At 43.3% G+C, this 19,618-nt stretch overlaps 1 protein-coding gene across 4 annotated transcripts in view; it reads right to left on the reverse strand.

Moving 5' to 3' along the window:
• Positions 1–19,618, reverse strand: part of INPP5A (inositol polyphosphate-5-phosphatase A) — a 1,124,564-nt gene that overhangs the window by 304,266 nt on the left and 800,680 nt on the right. The window lies entirely within an intron of this gene.

The raw sequence follows: 19,618 nt of genomic DNA on the forward strand, positions 1-19,618 counted from the left end.
CAAAAAAGCATCCTTCAAAAATTGGAAGAATGATCCAAATGAAGAAAATAGGAAAAAAGCATAAGCATTGTCAAGTTAAGTAAAAAACATTGATAAGACAGGATAAGAGAGAATTTGAAATGAAGTTAGCCATAGAGGCAAAAACCTTTACTACAAACTTTTAAAAATATATTCGAAGCAGGAAACCTGCAAGGGAGTCGGTTGGACTGTTAGATGACTGAGATGTTAAAGGGGCTTTTAGGGAAGATAAGGCTATTGCAGAAAGACTAATGTGTTTACTAATGAGGATGCTGGGGGAGATACTGGTTCCAGAGATGGTTTTCAAGGGTGATGAGTTAAATAAACTGAACCAAATCACTGTGAACCTGGAACAATATATAGTAGACCAGATTGACAAACTAAAGAGTAGTAAATCACCTGGACCAGAAGGAATGCACCCTAGGGTTCTGAAGGAACTAAAAAATGAAATTTCATGAAGTTCTCTGTATGTTCCCTTGCAAAAATATTATACCGAGCTTTTGAATAACAATCTGTTATCCGAGATCTCCAATCGATCTGTTATTGTAGTTCTTCCCAAACCGAGGAAAGACCCATTGGAAGTGGGCTCTTACCGTCCCATCTCATTGCTTAATGTTGATGTAAAAATTTTAGCAGCTGCACTGGCGTCCCGGCTGAATAATATACTACCCTTTACTTATTCATGTCGATCAAACTAGCTTTGTCAAGGGCAAGCAGGGAGTCTGCAACGTGCTGCGCCTTTTGGCAGCGCTTAGCTATTAGTCTGAGGCGGAAGCCCTAATCCTTAGCCTAGATGCCGAAAGGGCATACGACTCATTATCCTCGGAGTACATGTCCTGGGCGCTACAGAGATTCGGTGTCAATGGTGAATTTCTGCAATGGCTACGGGTTCTATATAGTAATCCAAGTGCTACCATTTTATTTAATGGGACTCCTACAGACTCTCCTTGCACTGTGGGGTCCGTCAGGGCTGCCCGCTGTCCCCTTTATTGTTCATTCTGGCTCTGGAACCCTTTGCTATTTGCCTACGCAATGCGAAACAATTCAGCGGAATTAGCATTGGGGGGCATCCCTTAAAAATCGCTATGTTTGCTGATGATACTTTATTGTTTGTGGGGAAGCCCTGTACCAGTGTACCTGTTATCAATCTGTTTGAAAAATTTCAGCGGGTGGCAGGCATCAAAATTAATTATTCTAAGTCGGAAGCTCTGGCCTTGAATGCCCGGCTGCCCAACACCTGGGTGGGCCCATTCCTCTTCCATTGGGCTCTGGACAAAATTAAATATTTAGGCATCTGGATTCCCCGGCACTTGGATAAACTATATGAGCTGAATATTTCTGTGTGCATCATGCACTTTCGGATGCAGTTACAGTTATGGAATCCCCTCTGCTCCCACTGTTCCTTTTTGGTAGATGTGCCCTGAGAAAAATGGTGCTGGTGCCCAAACTCTTATACCTCCTACATATGGTCCCATGCTGGGTAACGGTTGGAGACCTCCATCGCTTGCGCTCCAGTATACAGCATTTTCTATGGAAGGGGAAGCGCGCCCGCCGCCTATACTGTGTTAGAACGCCCCAGGAAGCAGGGTGGGCTAAATATGCTGGACTTCCGGCTTTACAATGTGGCGTGTCAGTTACATTTTGTGGGTGAATGGCTGACTGGGTCCTATAAGCATTGTGAAAAAGGGTTGTTGGCCAGCATGTCTGCCCCTGGGTCTCCACTAAGAGGCTTCCTGACTGGGTTACAGACAGAATCAAATTTATAATTTTTGGAGTGATGCCGTGGAAGCTAATTGTAGATTACCAAATTGTAATCTATGTTCAAGATCATTCTTGGGAATGCAGTTATTTCAGTGCTCTATGGAGACAAACAATAAAGGATTTAATGTAGCTGAAAACTGTGAGGAAAAATGGTTCAAGAAGCAATTAACAAAATTATACAATGACATTAAAATTTAGTTTGATAAAAAGGATTAGCAAAAAATAAAAAACCCAAGAAAAACTTAGCTATTTAATCTGTTTAGCTTCAACTACCCAGCAGCAGATTTATATCAGGAATTTTCAAACAAGTATCAAATTGAATTATATTTGTCTCACTTCCCAGAGGAGGCTACTGTAAGTGAGCAGAATCATTCTGAAGGATTCTATTAGCATACTACTGAGCCACTGGGGAAAAATCTATTATTGTCTGTTGAAAATAATACTAGACTCTGCAGGTCAAAAATTGACTGACATCACTCTGTACATGCATTACTGAGATACACAAAGGATCTGTTGTGTCTCTAAGCTATTGTACATTGCAACACAGTAAATGAAAAGCCACTATTATGAGGAGATGTTTATGTCAATATCTTAACAAAATTGCCTTTTTCTCAGAATAATGCTCTCTTAAATTGTTAACTGTTGATTAGATAAACAGCATGTGATAAAGAGTTTATAATCCCCTTTCTTAAAGATCCAGATTTACAGTGCATTAAAGCAACACTCCAATTAAGTCAACACAAAAGTTTGCTTTGTTGGTTTGCACCTTCCCTACCACTAACAGATATTTGGTGCTACTCTATATATTGTTTTCCTCTCTAGCAGGAATGTGATGAGATTAGCTTTTAGAGACAGATGTTTTGCCAGTCATGGCTTTTGAACTTGTATCTAAATACACAGATATCTAAAGTCCTCCTTACTCCATTTATATTCCTTATTACAAGCACACCAGTGCATCAGGAAAGTGTTGTCCAAAGGCTCAAATTTCACCATCCAATAAAGGGTCAACTAACAGATAGAGACACCAAGCCCTTCCTATTCTCTATCCTCCCCCTACCCCTATTTGGGGGGGGGGGGGGGGGCATGAACAATAACACAACACAACAAATGGGGTAAAATCAGGTCACGGCTTTTATTAACAAAATTGTAGAGTCAATCAAGTAGCATGGGAGTCAGCAAAACACTTGAAAATCATAATCTCATTTCTGGACGGACCAACAAAGCTGAAATGGCAACCTTGTTGTCTCACAGTGGACTATCATCTCTGTTGCTATCAGGTCCCCTGTCGTAAAGCAAGGTTGTTCACTAACAGGCACAGCTAAATCCCACACGATATAGTGGGGTTCACCAGAGCTGGCACAGCTTACACCTATCATGATCATAGAACTTCAGAAACATGATGGCAGAAAAAAACCATAAGGCCCATCTAGTCTGCCTCATCCATCCAATTTATCTAGCCCTTACAATTCTTATCATTCCCTCAGAGATCTTAGTAGAGTGAGCAATAAGTACTGAACGATGTAAAGGGCAATGTTAGTAGAAATAGAATTTGTATTTTCTGTTGTGTTGACCTAGAAAATGTATGAATATGAACTAGAATATGTATTTGCTGTTGTGTTGACCTAGAATATGAATGATGACCCAGCATGTGAATGCTGACAAAGAATACGAATGCTGATTTTGTAAACCATTGTGATCTTCTTTTGGAATGACAATATATAAATTGCTTAAATAAATTAAATAAGTAAGTAAATAAATAAATGTCTATAGGGGAAGCCCTTTCATGTATGCAGATGACTAATGACTGTTTACTTTTCAGAGAATCCTGATGGTGTTGTGGCTTAACCCACCAGGAGGGCGGAGTTAGCAATCTATTGTAATTCTGTTCCTCAAGACAGGAGGAGCTAGCAATCTGTCATGCTTCACTCCTCAAGAAGGGAGGAGTTAGCAGTCTATGAGCAGTAACTCCACCAGGAGGGCGGAGTTAGCAATCTGTTGTCAATCACCCCATTATGAGGCGGAATTATCAATCTGTTAGAGTGTCTGCTAGGAGTTAACAGTCTGTTATAGGTTAGGACTGCTGCGTAGCAATCTGTAGTAGAAGCTGCTATGGAGTTGCTCCCCAGAGGGGAGAGGTCAGCAACCATCTAAGATCTGTTCTTCCAGAGAGGAGGAAATAGTATCTGTTATGGATCTCCGCACAGAGTGGCAACCTGATATACAAGAGTTCCCCTGAAAGGAGGTGTTGGCCCTCTGTATGGTTCCTGATAAGTAGCAATTGGTTATGATATAGTTCCTGAGGAAGAAGATGTTAGCAACGGTTGAGGGTAGACTGCAAGGTAGCAGTTTGTTGTACTCAGCTCTTGAAGTGTGAGAGATGAGCACTCTAATGTAGAATGGTGAATCCTTGGGTCGATGGCAGATGACAGCGCCCTCAAGAGGATGTCAAGAGAGGGACCACCGACTAGGCTGGAGTATGGAGACAGACACAGATAGTTCTTTATTAGATAGGTAGTAGAACCACCAGAGGTGGCAGTAGTGAGCTGATGTGCCCTGCAGGGCTGAAGTCCCTCAGATCCTGGAACTGCAATCTCCGGGTTTGCTGAGCTGTAGAGAGAGACTCATAGATAGTGAGTAGACAGGGTATGCTGGATACATAACCAGAAGTAGATGATACACTCACATAGATATTAATAAAACTCAGTAGCTGGAGAGAGTTAGGCCCTCGAGGAGCGAGTACCTGGTTCCAGGAACAGCTCTGAGAGCGCGATGGTAACTCACAGTTAATTATCTCTGTAATGGTTTCTAGGCAACTGTAATAAGAACTCACAATACCTGTATATGAAATAACTTCTGAAATAGAAGGGAGTCTTCGGAAGGTTTTAGGAACATAGGCCCTCGAGGAGCGAGTACAGGTTCCTATCTGCAATCTGTAATAACTCTTGATCTCCGTACCTGCGATAGCATCTTAGACAGAAGAGAATCTTCAGAGTTCTAGGAACATGGGCCCTCGAGGAGCGAGTACTGATTCCTATATGCAACTGGAAAAGAAACTCACAATGTTCACGTCTGCGATTGCTTCCAGGCACTAGGGAGTCTTCTGAACGTTCAGGGACGTAGGCCCTCGAGGAGCGAGTACCGGATCCCGTCTTAGCAGTCTGAAAACAAGAGGAGAGAGCGGGGTCCCCGAGGAGTGGGTACCCCTGGTAAGTTCGAAGAGGCAGAGCAGCGGAGAATGAAGCGGGTCGAGATGATCCCCGCAATCAATCCCTTGCTAACTCGATTCGTAAGCATAAGCAAAGACCTTTTATGTTGGAAGTGGATGTCATCACTACGGGGGTACGAGGTTCGCACCCTTGCTGGTACAAACTTTGGAGCGCGTGTGTGCTCCCTACATCATCAGGAACATGGCGGATCTGCAGCGTCAGGCCAGCCCGGGAACTTCGGGAAGAAACGGCGAGGAGAAGCCGGGGCAGCAACTGTCCATCAGACCCGAAGGGAGTCGCCTCAGAGGTAGAGAGGGTGGAGCGAGGGCAAGAACAGGCATGAACGCAACAGGTGGCTCTAATACTATTATGCTGGATTTGCTCCCTGAGACTGCAAGGAAGCCTGTGTCAATAGGAGGTGCGCTAATGCCAATGTCTTCCATTAACCTGCCAGTTTGATTTTCAGGAAAGATATTAAGTCTGCAAAACATGAATATTAAAACATACATTGCACTAACTTGGTGATCCCATATGGATCTGCAGGGGCACAATTTCCAAGACGACAACACTACATAGTGGCTGGACTCTGGGGAGGGAGGCTGGTGACTGATGCCCAGAACCACAGAATGGATCTAACAAATGCAGATCTGTGAGGAGCCTGATTAGTCTTCAGTAACTCAAAAGAGGAGATGGTACACCAGGAAGGTGTTCCCTCATTTGGAGTGTTAGAAGGCAATGAAGCTATACGGATCCTACTGTAGACCTGTGAGTTCCATTAACTATTATGTGAAGATGTTACTAGGATGTACAAGTAGTCTGAAGTCATATCCTGTGTATAGTATGGTGAAAGCTCTTTGTCAAATGTGCTGTGACTGTGTAATGTACTATTAACCTGAAACCTGGACTGGATTGACCTCACACAGTAAATGTTTACATTCTAATCTATATTGTACCTTGTTTTGCCTGTAGTAGTTGTAAGCCAGGTCATATGGCTTACAACTCTCCTAGGGGATTTTAACTTACACGTGGACACCTTCTCCTAGGGGATTTTAACTTACACGTGGACACCTCCCCGCAATCTCCAGCATGCGAAGCATTCCTTTCCTCTCTTGAAGCAATGGGTTTCCAACAAATCGTGAACGCTCCTACACATAAAGCTGGCCACACACTTGATCTGATCTTTGTCAACTCCCCCATCAACATAAACAATCCCCCCACATGCAACACAGTACCTTGGTCTGACCACTCCCTGATTCAGACTAAACTCTCTCTCCCGCAAATGTCCCCCATCACACCCCAGCAGCCCTTTTCTTTTAAATTTCGCAAACCATGCGATATAGATACCATCTCACAAGCATGCGCTGACATAGACAACCAAATTGACGCCTCATCCCCAGACAATGCCTTCTCTACCTGGATCAATCTCACTCTCAACATTGCTGACAAACATTGCCCTCTTATAACGAAAACTATTAACCTAAACCGTAGAAACAGAAAACCCTGGTATACGCCTGATCTTAGGAATCTGAAAATCCAACTCAGAACAGCTGAGAGGTCATGGCGCAAATATCAATCCCCTGCAACCAAAACTTTATACTACCAGCGAATGCACGAATATAGAAACTCCATCCTCCAGGCTAAACGTAGTTACTATGCTAAAAAAATACATGGTATGCAATACAACCCTAAGGCCCTTTTCACCATGGTGGCGGACCTCACTTCTCCTGCCCCCACGCAAATATCAGCCAATCCCTCTAAAAACCGCTCCAATGAATTAGCTCAATTTTTCAAAAACAAGGTCTCCTCCATCACTGCACAATTCTCACATAATAACGTCAATATTTATCTGCCCACCATCAACTCTCCAGTCTCCCTCTCGTCTTTTGACTCTTCATCCTCTCTCGAAGTACAAAACATCCTTAAAAAATTAAAACCATCATCTCATCCTTCCGAAACTATCCCCACTAAACTCCTGCTAGCTATCCCCGAGGTGATTGCCAAACCCCTCTCAAATATCCTTAACTGTTCCCTAGAGCATGGCACAGTCCCCAATGTTCTTAAACAAGCAGTAGTGAAACCACTACTCAAAAAACCTAATCTTGACCCCGACACGTTATCTAATTACAGACCTGTCTCTAACTTACCCCTCCTAGCTAAAGTTCTTGAAAAAATTGTCAACTCACGGCTCTCAGATCACCTGGAGCAAAACAAGATTCTCCCATCCACACAACACGGTTTCAGAAAGCAATTAAGTACTGAAACCCTGCTACTCTCTCTACATGATACCCTCATCAGAGGTACAGACTCAGGTTCTTCTTATCTGATTGCCATGCTTGACATCTCAGCGGCATTCGACACAGTCAATCATGATGTCCTCCTTAACATCCTCAGGAGCATCGGGATCACTGGCAATGCCCTTTCCTGGATACGATCGTATCTCCAGGATCGCCTTTTCACAGTATTAGTTGATAACAATGAATCTGACCCCATCAGTCTTCCCCAAGGTGTGCCCCAAGGTTCTTCACTCTCCTCCACCCTCTTTAATATATACATGCTCCCCCTTACCACCCTCCTCACTAACCTCCACATCAAGCATTTTATTTATGCGGACGATGTGCAACTTATTTTCCCATTCTCTGACTCTCTCCTTACTGCCCTTCGCAACTGGGAATCCTGTCTCTCAGCCATCAACAAATTACTAAATGACATGCAACTAGCGCTAAACCCCAGCAAGACTGAACTTTTAATTATATCTAACAGGCCACCGCTCCCAGACATCCCACCTGCATACTCTTCCACAACTTTCCCATCACACGTTCGCAACCTTGGTGTTTTCATTGATAACCATCTTACATTCAAACCTTTCATTAAATCTATCATTAAGGAATGCTTCTTTAAGCTCCAAACCATAAAAAAACTCAAACCACTGCTACACTTTTCTGATTTCCGCACTGTACTACAGTCTATCATTTTATCTAAGGTAGACTATTGTAATGCACTTTTTCTAGGCATCCCCGCTACCCATATCAAACCCCTACAACTACTACAAAACGCTGCCGCCAGGATACTATCAAACACGAAAAAAAGAGATCACATCACCCCCACACTCATCGAACTTCATTGGCTCCCTATACACTCTCGAATTCTCTATAAAGCCTGTTCCATCATCCACAAAAGTCTGTTGAACTCTAACCTGAATTGGATTAACCCCCCACTCCTCCCCCGCACCTCGAACAGACCCACACGTACTGCCCTCCAAGGAACCCTACGTGCACAACCTATCAAATCTTTCAAATTATCGTCCACTATAAACAGAGCTTTCTCCCTAGCCGGCCCCTCTATATGGAACTCCCTGCCTCCTGATATACGCCTGGAATCATACACACCCACTTTCAAAAAAAAAACTGAAAACATGGCTCTTCCAGCAAGCTTACCACACATCACCTCCCATTACATAAATCCTTACTGATTAAATAAGTGATTCTCCTAGAATCTGATACGCGACTTATGATTTATTTCTCGGATTACGTTGTATGCCTATCGATTTTGTACTTTGACTCGGCTATTTATGTACTTATTTTTTGTATATAGTTTTGGTGATATGTATATAGTGTTTTTGCTGTTCTCAATTTTATGTAAGGGCCCTGCCCAAAAGTTAACCTGTTTGCAATGTTATATGTAAGGGTTCTGCCCAATGGTTCCTGTTTAACTGTAAACCGATACGATGTGTGAACGGTTATCGGTATAAAAAAGACATTAAATAAATAAATAAATAATAAATATGTATGTTCAATCTATATGTGAATAAATCTGCATTGAGTGTTATACCTATCAAATGCTTCATTACTGCAAGAAATTCCAACCTGACAGAAAAAAAAGTTTTTCTAGAAGATAATAGCCCATAAATAAGGAAATAACTTTGACCTGTCATGAGTGGAGTCTTCTGAACTGTTTCCACATGAATGGCTTGAGTTTATAAAGGCCAACATTTACTAATAGAAATGATTATTTTTACCTTGTGACTGATTGTGCAACAGGTACCTTGAGAATAACACAAATTTATTTGGTTTCTTGTGAATTATTTGTACCTTTCACATATTTGAATGTCTCCATCATATCTCTTCCCCCCCCCCCCCCAATATATATCTTCAATGTTTCTCAACATTTTTCCCATTGTGACATACCTGATGGACAAATCAATCTGCAACTGAATATTAAAAAATTCTCAGTATTATTTTTATTATTAAGAATGACATATGGGGAAGAAAAGACTATTCTTGTTGAATAGGAATTACATAATTTTTGTACAAGCTGTGTTCTCTGTCCCTTGCAAAGCCACCAAACATTTTTCTTCTGCTGTCACTTCTGGGCCTGGCAGCGGAAGACAGAATTAGTTATTACTGGGCCAGAAAAGGAGGAGGATAGACATTTCCCATTGGGCCTCCAGCAGAGATGTATGACAAGAGATATGTCCTGCTGGGCCCAGCAGGGAAACAAGGGAAGTCTACCATGCAGGATCAGTGCAAGGGGATAAGTTTCCCTAGGTGAACTGAACAGCCTTGAGACTCCCACTCATTGCACGTTTCCTTCCAAACACAAATAAATATTAATTTATAATAGATTTTACATGAAAGACATTCAAACTAGTCTTCTGAGGTAAATAAAAAATATCACCTACATGTATATTATATTTATATACACTGCTGTGGTGCCAACCGGAAAACCTACAAAAAAAGGAAAAATACACTTGGAACCCATATGGTGTTAGATTTATTGTAACAGTCAATAGGAAGTGGAGATGATGAGCGGTATACGCTAGTGGTGAATAATCATAAACAGATGATATAGCACTAGGAATTCACAGATACTTGTGGAGAATGAATCAAGAAAGTGAAGTCTTAAAGTGAGCGTTTCCACCTTTTATTCATGGAGACCTAGAGAAAGGTTTTGGTCCCTTGACACGGACTGTGTTTTGCCACATGGGCTACATCGAGAGGAACAGAGGCCCGGAAAAACTGATATTAATTGGTCTGACATATAAATCAAAGGACTTTTATCTGAGTGTTTGGTCAGGGGAGAACAACGAAATTGGAAACAGGCACCTTGCGGAGGGTTGTCCAAGGAATTAGAGCTTCCGAATGCAGCAAACAGTAGCTCACAAGTGTTCCCAGGCAATTTAAAAAAGATAAAAAATTGCATGGCTTTCTAACCTAGAGCTATGCAGTAGACATGTGATTTGGCCGAACCTTTCAGTTCGACCTTTGTTATTGGCCCACCGTGTGAAATTTCGTTTTCCCGCAGTTCGGGCCGATTTTTTTTGGCTGCCCTGAATTTCAGGGTTAGTGCACAGTAATGGGGTTAGTGCATGCTAACCCCGAAAAACAAATTTTCCCAAAATTTCAAGAAAATCCGCTTTGTTTTTCGGGGTGGCCGAACCAGGACGAATGCACATCCCTATAGAGTGTAATACCTTGCAAACCAAAAGCAAGATCTTGAACTTCATGCACCATATCACTGACAAACAGTGTAAAGATTGCAAAATTGGTGTAGCATGTCAATATCTGGATGCCTCAACTACCATACATGCTGATGTATTTTGTGCCATTTGAAGTGCTCACATAATAGAGGCAGGAAGGCTCAAAAAACTGAATTACAATAATCAAACCCATTTAATATTGCCACCTGAGTAACTGTCCGAAAAATATTGGGTGCCAACAACAGCCTCAGCTTCCATAAACTTAATTTATAATGGAGAAATTACTTACCTGATAATTTCGTTTTCCTTAGTGTGCACAGATGGACTCAGGACCACTGGGTTATGCTCCCTTGTTAGCAGATGGAGACGGAGCGTGCTGACATCACAGTATATATACTTCTATAGTGACCCCAGCCTGCCAGTATTCCCTTCAAAAGTAACTGTGGACAGACTAGCAAAAAATGTGATTAAAACAGACACCCATAACCATACTCAACCAACAAGAAACACTGAATTCACATAAGAATCTAGGTACCCCAATCAAGGGACTGGATGAACATCTACCAGTAAGTCCATGGGACCCAGAGCCCAACAGGAGGACTACTGACACACGCATGTGGCAGCCAAGGGTGAGAAGCTGAGTCCATCTGTCTACACTAAGGAAAACAAAATTAATAGGAAGTAATTTCTCCATTTCCTAGTGTGTAGACAGATGGACTCAGGACCAGCTGGATGTACCAAAGGTCCTCTCAAACAGGGTGAAAAACTGCCCACGGTCCAATCAACCCCACACGTGAAAAGGCTGTGTCCGCCCGGGCCTGCACACCAAGACGATAAAACCTGGAAAAAGTTGTAAAGAGGATTATGTCGCAGCTTGGCAGATATCAATGGGAGACAACAATCTAACCTCTGCCCATGATACTGCCTGAGCCCTAGTGGAATGACCTGAACCTGTGTAGGCAACGGCTTATCAGCATCCACATACGCAGCCATGACCTTAATCCAGTGAGCTATTGTAACTCTCGAATCCGGAGAACCCTGCTTACAGCCATGGAGGACAAACAGGCTAACCATCTTCTGGAAAGGTTCAGAAACCTCCAGATACCGCACGAGAAGTCTCTTGACATCCAAAGGGCACAGGAGGTGATACTCTTCTGCATCCCTGACCTTAGCCAAGGACAGCAAGGAAATGGACTGATTCAGATGAAATACCGAGACCACTTTGATTCCAGAAGGATGGAACAGTATGCAGCTGTAACACCTGGAGTCACCTGAAGGAATGGATCCCGGCAAGATAAGGCCTGCAGTTTGGAAATTCGACGCGCAGAGCATATATCCACCAGAAACAATGTCTTCAAGGTCAATAACCACAAGGAAAGAGTACACAGCGGTCGGAAAATATGGCCTGCCAAGAAATCCAGCACCAAATTAAGACTCCACAATGGAACTGGTAACCTCAAGAGAGACCTAAGATGCTTAACTCCCTTCAAAAAAATGAGCCACATCAGGAGACGACAAGGAATCACCATTCACCAGGTCTCTGAAATAGGCAAGAGCCACAACTTGCACCTTCAGGGAATTAAGGGCCACTCCTTTATTCAACCCATCCTGAAAAAAATCCAGAATGAGAAGGATCTTAACTTAATGAGGAAGAACACCACGCTCCTCACAACAGGCCTCAAATACTCTCCAAACTCGCACACAGGCTAAGGAAGTGAAGAACTTTCGCGCATGGAGTAAGATAGTAATCACCACAGAAGAATATCCACATTTCAACAGGCGAGCCCTCTCAAGGGCCAAACCGTAAGACAGAACCAAGTCGGATAATTGTGAAGAACTGGTCCCTGCTGCAATACATCCATGTGCGGTGGAAGACGAACGGGGGTCTCCAACAGGAGTCTTTGCAGATTTGCATACCATGGATGCCCGGGCCAGTCCGGCACCACCAGGAGTACCAGGCCCCTGTGGCCTTTGATCTTGCAAATTGTCCTGCCCAGCAAGGGCCACAGAAGAAAGGCATAAAGCAACCTGCCTTCCAGCCAGACCTATACGAAAGCATCTATGCCCAGGGACCACGGATCTCTCCTGTGACTGAAGAATTGAGGAACCTTTGCATTGTGAGAAGTGGCCAGTAGGTCTAGGAATGGAAGACCCCAGTCATCCACATTCAGCTGAAATGCCTTGGCTGACAACACCCATTCTCCTGGGTCCAGACTCTCCCTGCTGAGAAAATCTGTTCTTACATTGACTTTTCCTGCAATGTGAGAGGCCAAGACAGTCCATAGAAGTCCTTCCACCCATTCTATAAGTTGGTCTATTTCCTTCGACACTTGTTGGCTCTTGGTTTCTCCCTGGCAATTGATGTAGGCCATCATCGTCGCATTGTCCGACATGACGCAGACCACTTGATCCTGCAGCCTGTTGCTGAACTGCAAGCATGCCAACCAGGGCTTCCAGGCGATTGATAATCCAATGGGACTCCTCGGCATCCAATGACCTTGGGCCGTCAGCTCCCGACAGTGAGCTACCCAACCCTGGAGACTTGCATCTGACGTAGGTACCAACCAGGTTGGGGAGAACAAAGAAATTATCTTTCTCTGATGAGCCTCCTGCAAGAGCAGGTTTCCATCAGCAAGTGGAGCAGAACTGAATAGTCCTGGGACTGCGGGGTGTAATGAGACAGTAGCAAGCACTGAAGAGGACGCATTTTGCCCTTGCCCATGGCACCACTTCCAGGCTTGCCGCCATCAAGCCAAGCACCTGTAGATAGGATCACACAGTTGGGCGAATAGTGTTCACCATCTGATGCACCTGAGACATCAATTTCTGAATTTGAACTTCTGGCAGGAAAACTCTGTCCTGACCCATGTCGAAACGAACCCCCAGATGTTCCAATGACTGGGATGACTGAAGACTGCTCTTGGTCATGTTCACCACCCAATCAAGCTCCTGCAACAAGGAGACAACTTTGTGCTTCACCAGGCAGCTCTCTTCCTGAGACCTGGCATAAATCAGTCATCCATCCAAGTATGGATGCACCAGGATCCCTTCGCTTCTCAAGGTCACTGCTACTTTTACCATAACTTTGGAAAATGTCCTGGGGGTGTTGGCTAGACCAAAGGGCAGCACCCAAAACTGATAAAAGCGCCCCAATACCGCAAAATGAGGAAACGTTGGTGTTTCAAATAGATGGGAATATGAAGTGAGGCCTTGGACAGATCCAGGGAGGTTAGAAATTCCCCCGACTGCACTGCCATTATCACAAAGTGCAAGGTTTCCATGCGAAAATGAGTCATCTTCAAATGACGGTTGACCCTCTTGAGATCCAGGAAGGGATGAAAGGAAACTCTCCTTCTTGGGCACAACAAAATAAGCGGAATAACGCCCCATACTTTCTTGAGGTGTAGACACCGGAACCACAGCCATCAGCCTGAGGAGCCACTGAAGCATAAACTCCACTGCTTGCTTCTTCTGTGGGGAGTGGCAAGGAGACACCATGAACACATCCCGAGGAATGCTGTGAAATTCAAGCTCATAGCCTTTGCATTTCAACTCCAGGACCCACTGGCCCAATTTGACCTTGACCCACCTCTGATAAAAAAGAGAGAGAGGCATCCCCCTATCTCCTATTCCCAAAGGTGGACCTGCAAACCTTCATTGGGAGGCTCGAGAAGAACCGCCACTCATGCCCACTCCTCTCTTGGGGTGTCGGGGATGTAACACTGAGATCTACCAAAAGGCTGAGTCCTCAAAGTTTGAGTCCTCTGAAAGGTTGACCCTCTGTAGGGATGAAATCGCTTGGAACCCTGGAGAAGACCCCTCATACCAAAGGGGCACTGCAATTGCTTTTTATTTTCCGGCAACCAAGGAAGTGGTGATTCACCTCAATTACTGGCCAGTTTCTCCAACTTGCTCCCAAACAACAGCGAGCCTTTAAAAGGCATTTTCGTAAGATTAGCTTTGGAGGCTGTGTCAGCTGATCAATTCCACAACCATAGTTAACACCTGGCCGCTATCACCGAAGTCACTCCTCTGGCCGAGGTACGGACAAAATTGCAGCCCGTATCCACTAAAAAGGCGGCAGCGGGTTCCATAACTGCTCTGGATTTCACTCCAGAATCATCAATTTCCTGAGAGAGAAGCAGACAAGATCATGCCATAAGGGCGCAACAGGACGCTATCTGTAAAGTCATTGCCACTGCCTCAAAGACTTGCTTAAGGATAGCCTCAATCCTCCTATCATACACATCCTTCAAGGCTGCTCCTCCCTCCATGGGGATAGTTATCTGCTTAGAGTTGGCACTTACCAGTGCATCCACTTTGGGAAAATGTAGGTGCTCTCTCACAGCTGAATCCAGGGAATACAAGCCTTCCAATGTCCAATCCCCTTTAAAATTTGCCTCCAGGGTGTCCCATTCAAGATCAATCAGTTCCTGAATGGCGTCCATCACAGGGAAAAGACAAGAGACTTTATGCAAGGAAACCAAAATGGGATTCTTCTTTGGCTCCGTTGTGGCTGTTTCAAAGTCTGGGAAATCAGGGCCGGTAGTTTCTCTCTATGAAAGAACTGCAACATAGTTCGATATGGTCCCAGACCCGGAGGGATTTTTCCATCCTCCAGGGACTCCGGATCTGCCTCATCATCAATGCCATCCAGGTTCCTGGTGGGAATACCCGCAGGGAGCCAAGGTGAGCCCCAGTGCTGCAGCATAGGACTGGAAGAGGGAGGGAGCCACTGGCTGAAGGTCCAATCTGACAAGATTAGGTGAAGCGGAGGACTGCGCCTGAAGAAAAGCTTGTAAGCCTTGACAAATTTTCACCCAAGAAAAAGCTGCAGAGTCCAAAGCAAGCCCAGAAGAAGCTGGAGCAAGGCCCACAGAACTGCCCTCTCCTGCAGAGGAGCCGGTCAAAGGAGAACCAAGGTCTAGCATCCCTCCAGTCAAGGTTGTAACCAACCCATCATCAGAATGGGAGGAGCCAGGCTTAGCAAACTCTGAGGAAGACAACTCTCTCTGAGTGTCCAAACAGCGCTGACACAGGTTAGAAAACAGGTCAGGATGAGAAACCCTAATATAAAACCAATGTGATATCTCGATTGAATGTCGGTATATAAAAACATAAATAAATAAATAAAATATGACAGGCAGCACAAAGAGAAAGGAACTTAAGACTTCTTGTTTACTGGCACCATCGCTATGATAAATGTGCATCTAAACAGCTTGCGCTAAAGCATTTGAAACAGTTCAAAATTTGTTCACGCAAAAGGTGCACCCAAAACTGATTGCACAATGCGTGCACAGATCTGACACATTGCGCACACTGACGGCCTGTAGAAGGCAGCAAAGAATGCACAGGAGTGCACAAAAACTCCACCGTGACCTACCATGTGGCATGCAAGCAAAATGCCTAACTACGGGGCCTAGCCCACTGGGGCTGTTCAATCTGCCAGGCTGCCCAGTTCCCCAATCACAATGGGAGTGGAAACAAATGTTGAGATGGATTGCCGAGCACGGAGACCAGAGAAAGTCCTAAAACCCCTCTGTCTTCGTTTCCGAAGGTAAAGCCTTTTTTTTTTAAACCTTAGCTGAGCTCAGCGATTTCGAGCTGAGTACAGAGATGGTCTCCAGCTGTGGGGGGAGAGGGCATCTGCCGTCACCAATGTGCTTGGCCTCCTGCACCCTCTGCCTTTCGGTTGAACGAGCAGCTAAGTCTATGCCAGGAAACCCAGCAAACCGGACCAAGGCACACCTCTGAGGGACCACGGAAATCATCTCAGAAATTCTCAAACAGGGGAGGGACCATTTGGTATCACTGCAGAAGAGCGGAGCTTTCTTTTCCAGAATTCAACTTTCTCCTGCCAAAAAACCCTAAGCAATCCCCATAGGAAGATGCACGTCCATCATCTGCTGGAGACGGAGAATACGGGCAGGCCAGGGTCACTGCAAGAGTATATATACCGTGATGTCAGTTTGTTCCATCTCCATTTGTTGGCAGAGGAGCATAACCCACTGATCCTGAGCATATCTGTCTACACGCTAGGAAAAAAGTATTCTGTATGATTTTTGCTTTATGTAGCTTGAATGATAATGCTAAATGAAACGCCACTCCAAGATTCCTGATTTCAGTTGCAATCAGAACATTATACCATTCAACTTCACTGTTCCTAGGGATATCCTCTTTTGGATAATGAGCTAATACCATGATTTCTGTTTACTTTATATCTAGTGTCAGCTTATTAGTTAATAGCCACATCTTAATCTTGCTAATCACCAAATGTATTTTAGCAATGGCGCACTCCATTGAATCCCTAATAGGGAATGCAAACTGGATATCATCTGTGTTTAACTTATAGTCAAGATCTCTATCAGGCAACAGACTACAAAAACAGGTCTTAAAAAAAGGTTAAACAAAATGGCTGAAAGGGTTGGGCCTTGTGGTAAACAAGGAGAGAGAGGAAACCATGTAGAAAAGCCATCAGCAATAGTTACTCACTGAAATCTCTCTTTTAAATATGAACAAAGCCAACTATGGACTTTATGTTGTATCCTTTATTCGACTAGCCTCGCCAACAAAATCTCATGATCTAGTGCATAAAAGGCTGCCGAGATATATGTAAAAAACCCCAAGCAAACCAGAAAGTATATTTGCCAATAATGTTTCAGTACTATGGCCCGACTGAAACCTGAACTGAAGTTGATCAAGCAGTTTGTGATCACTACACAGAACCTATAAGATAGCAGAATAAATCATCTCAGTCACACATGCAGAACTACACTGAATGCAGAATAAAGAGATCATAAAGTATAACTAGAAATATGCATACAAAAATTGAACTGGAAACCACAAGACGACAGACTCTGTATGCAGTGCAACAATGGAAAAACAAACATTACCATTCCTCATAAAACATCAAACAAAATCACAAAGGATGAAATCAATACAAGTAAAACCATATTAATAAAAAGAATATATATTTCAAAAACTGATAAACAGAATAACATCCAATAATTAAAAATGCATATAAAATATTTCCAAACACCAATAAAATATTTCTAAACAGCAGACACAAGCACCAATAATTAAAACTAATAAAGATAAGCTTTTGATTTTCAGGTGCCCTGAGATTGTTGTAGATTAGCAGGCGGAAAGGAGGGGGTATTTGCTCACAAACTTTTTCTCTCTCTCTTATGTAGACATATATAATCTCTTTCATATTCATATGAACATAACAAGTTGCCATACTGAGTCAGACCAAGGGTCCATCAAGCCCAGCATCCTGTTGCAATAGTGGCTAATCCAGGTTACAAGTACCCAAAACATTAAGTAGATCCCATGCTTCTAATGCCAGTAATATCAGTGGCTATTCCCTAAATCAACTTGCTCAATCACACACACACACACACACAATCTCTCACACTCAGTCCACCCACCCCCAAGAAGCAAAACTTGCAGAAGAGTAGCAGCCTCTTTCTCCTTCAGCCTGCACGGCTCATGGGACTCTTCCTCTTTCTTGGGGCCATGGGGGCTGATGCTGCTCTACCTCCTATTCCAGACCACTGGCTTTTCCTCTTCCTACTCTTGCTGCTCCTCATTCTGCTCAATCATACCCCATGCAGGCCCAGAGCCAGTACTTCTCTACTTTTGACAATGGCATGGTCTTTCCATCCAATACGGAATTTCCTCTTCTGGGCTATGCGAGCATGTAGGAGGAGAGGCCATGCTGCCACCGTGTCACTGCCAGACCTGTGGTGTTCCAGGAGCCACGTTACCCCCCCTCTCCCGGTCTGTCGGCATTCAAACCCAAGTGGAGGAGAAGATTTCTGCATCCTGTCTAGGTGGAAGATGGGGAGGGAAGAGCAGCAGTATTCTGCTAAGAGATGATGGCAACACAACTGTCTATACTTTGCAACACAGTGGTGTGTCAGAACAGACAGGTTGAAAATTGCTTAGAGGAATGGAGAAAGAGAGGGAATATAAGAGAGACTTTCAAGTGTCTCAAATATATCTGTATCATACAAGAAGCAAACTTTTTTAGTAGAGAGTTCTAGAACAAATGCTCAAGGTATGAGGCTCCAACCGGGTAGGCTCAGGAATAACATTGGAAAAGTTTTCGTCATGGAAAGGATAGGTCATGTATGGAATAGTCTTTCATGAGAGGTAGTGAAAGCAAAAACCTTAACAGAATTCAAGAATTCTGCCCGTTTATACAAAACCAGATGCCAAGCATTTTTTTTCTGCAGACCCTGCATTTCTGTTACATTGCAAGTAACAGAAGATATTGTAATTTTTCATAAACATTTTAAGGCCCTTCTTTTCCATGAAGCCTTTGGATAATGTTTTTGGATTAAGTGCTTTTGTGGTTCGCAGTTAGATTAATGTAATGTATTTTATTTGTGTAGTCTGTCCACTTTTATTATTATTGATACCATGTATTTTACTACCTGTAATTCTCCTAGCATGCTTATATTTATGTAGGCAGCTGATAAATATTTTAATAAATAAGAAGAAAGCATGGGATATACATAGAAGATTTCTAGTTGTGAAGAACTGAAGGGAAAGTCAGGGATTAACTGGTGTTCATGACATGCACCAGAATATAATTTGGGTAGATTAGATAAACTTTACGGGGCCTTGTCTGTCAATGTATTGTAGGTTTCAAGTTTTATTTTTATAGTTGATTTTGGGCACCTGTTTGAAGTGCTGACACCAACTCTTCACACATATAACCTATTTTAAAGGTAGAACATCTTCTGGCACATCAGCAATCAGGTATGAAGTTCATTCAAAAAAAATAAAATAAAAAAAGCTAAATAAAGGTTACATCCAAGATACCTGTTCCATAAGCCACATCATCTGTTTTTCTTCTCACAGGCTAACATTCATCTTTAATTTAATTTTGGGTTTACTGAATCCCTCTAACCATACTTTTACATCTGGTTCTCCTGAGCCCTTAAATGCTAAGGACAAATTCTTCTTGTATGAATTAACTGTGACAGGAATGACTATTTTGCTTGGGAGTTATTTTAAATAAGCTTAGTAGTTCTGTGGCAAAGTCAAGATTAAAAAACAGTATTACACTCCACTCTGTGCGTCCTCTAACGTATAGTTTTTCCTTGTTAAATATTTACATTATACTAATGGAACTGAAAATGTTTTA

Source organism: Rhinatrema bivittatum, chromosome 7, assembly GCF_901001135.1.
Source record: "Rhinatrema bivittatum chromosome 7, aRhiBiv1.1, whole genome shotgun sequence".
Lineage (NCBI taxonomy): Eukaryota > Metazoa > Chordata > Amphibia > Gymnophiona > Rhinatrematidae > Rhinatrema > Rhinatrema bivittatum.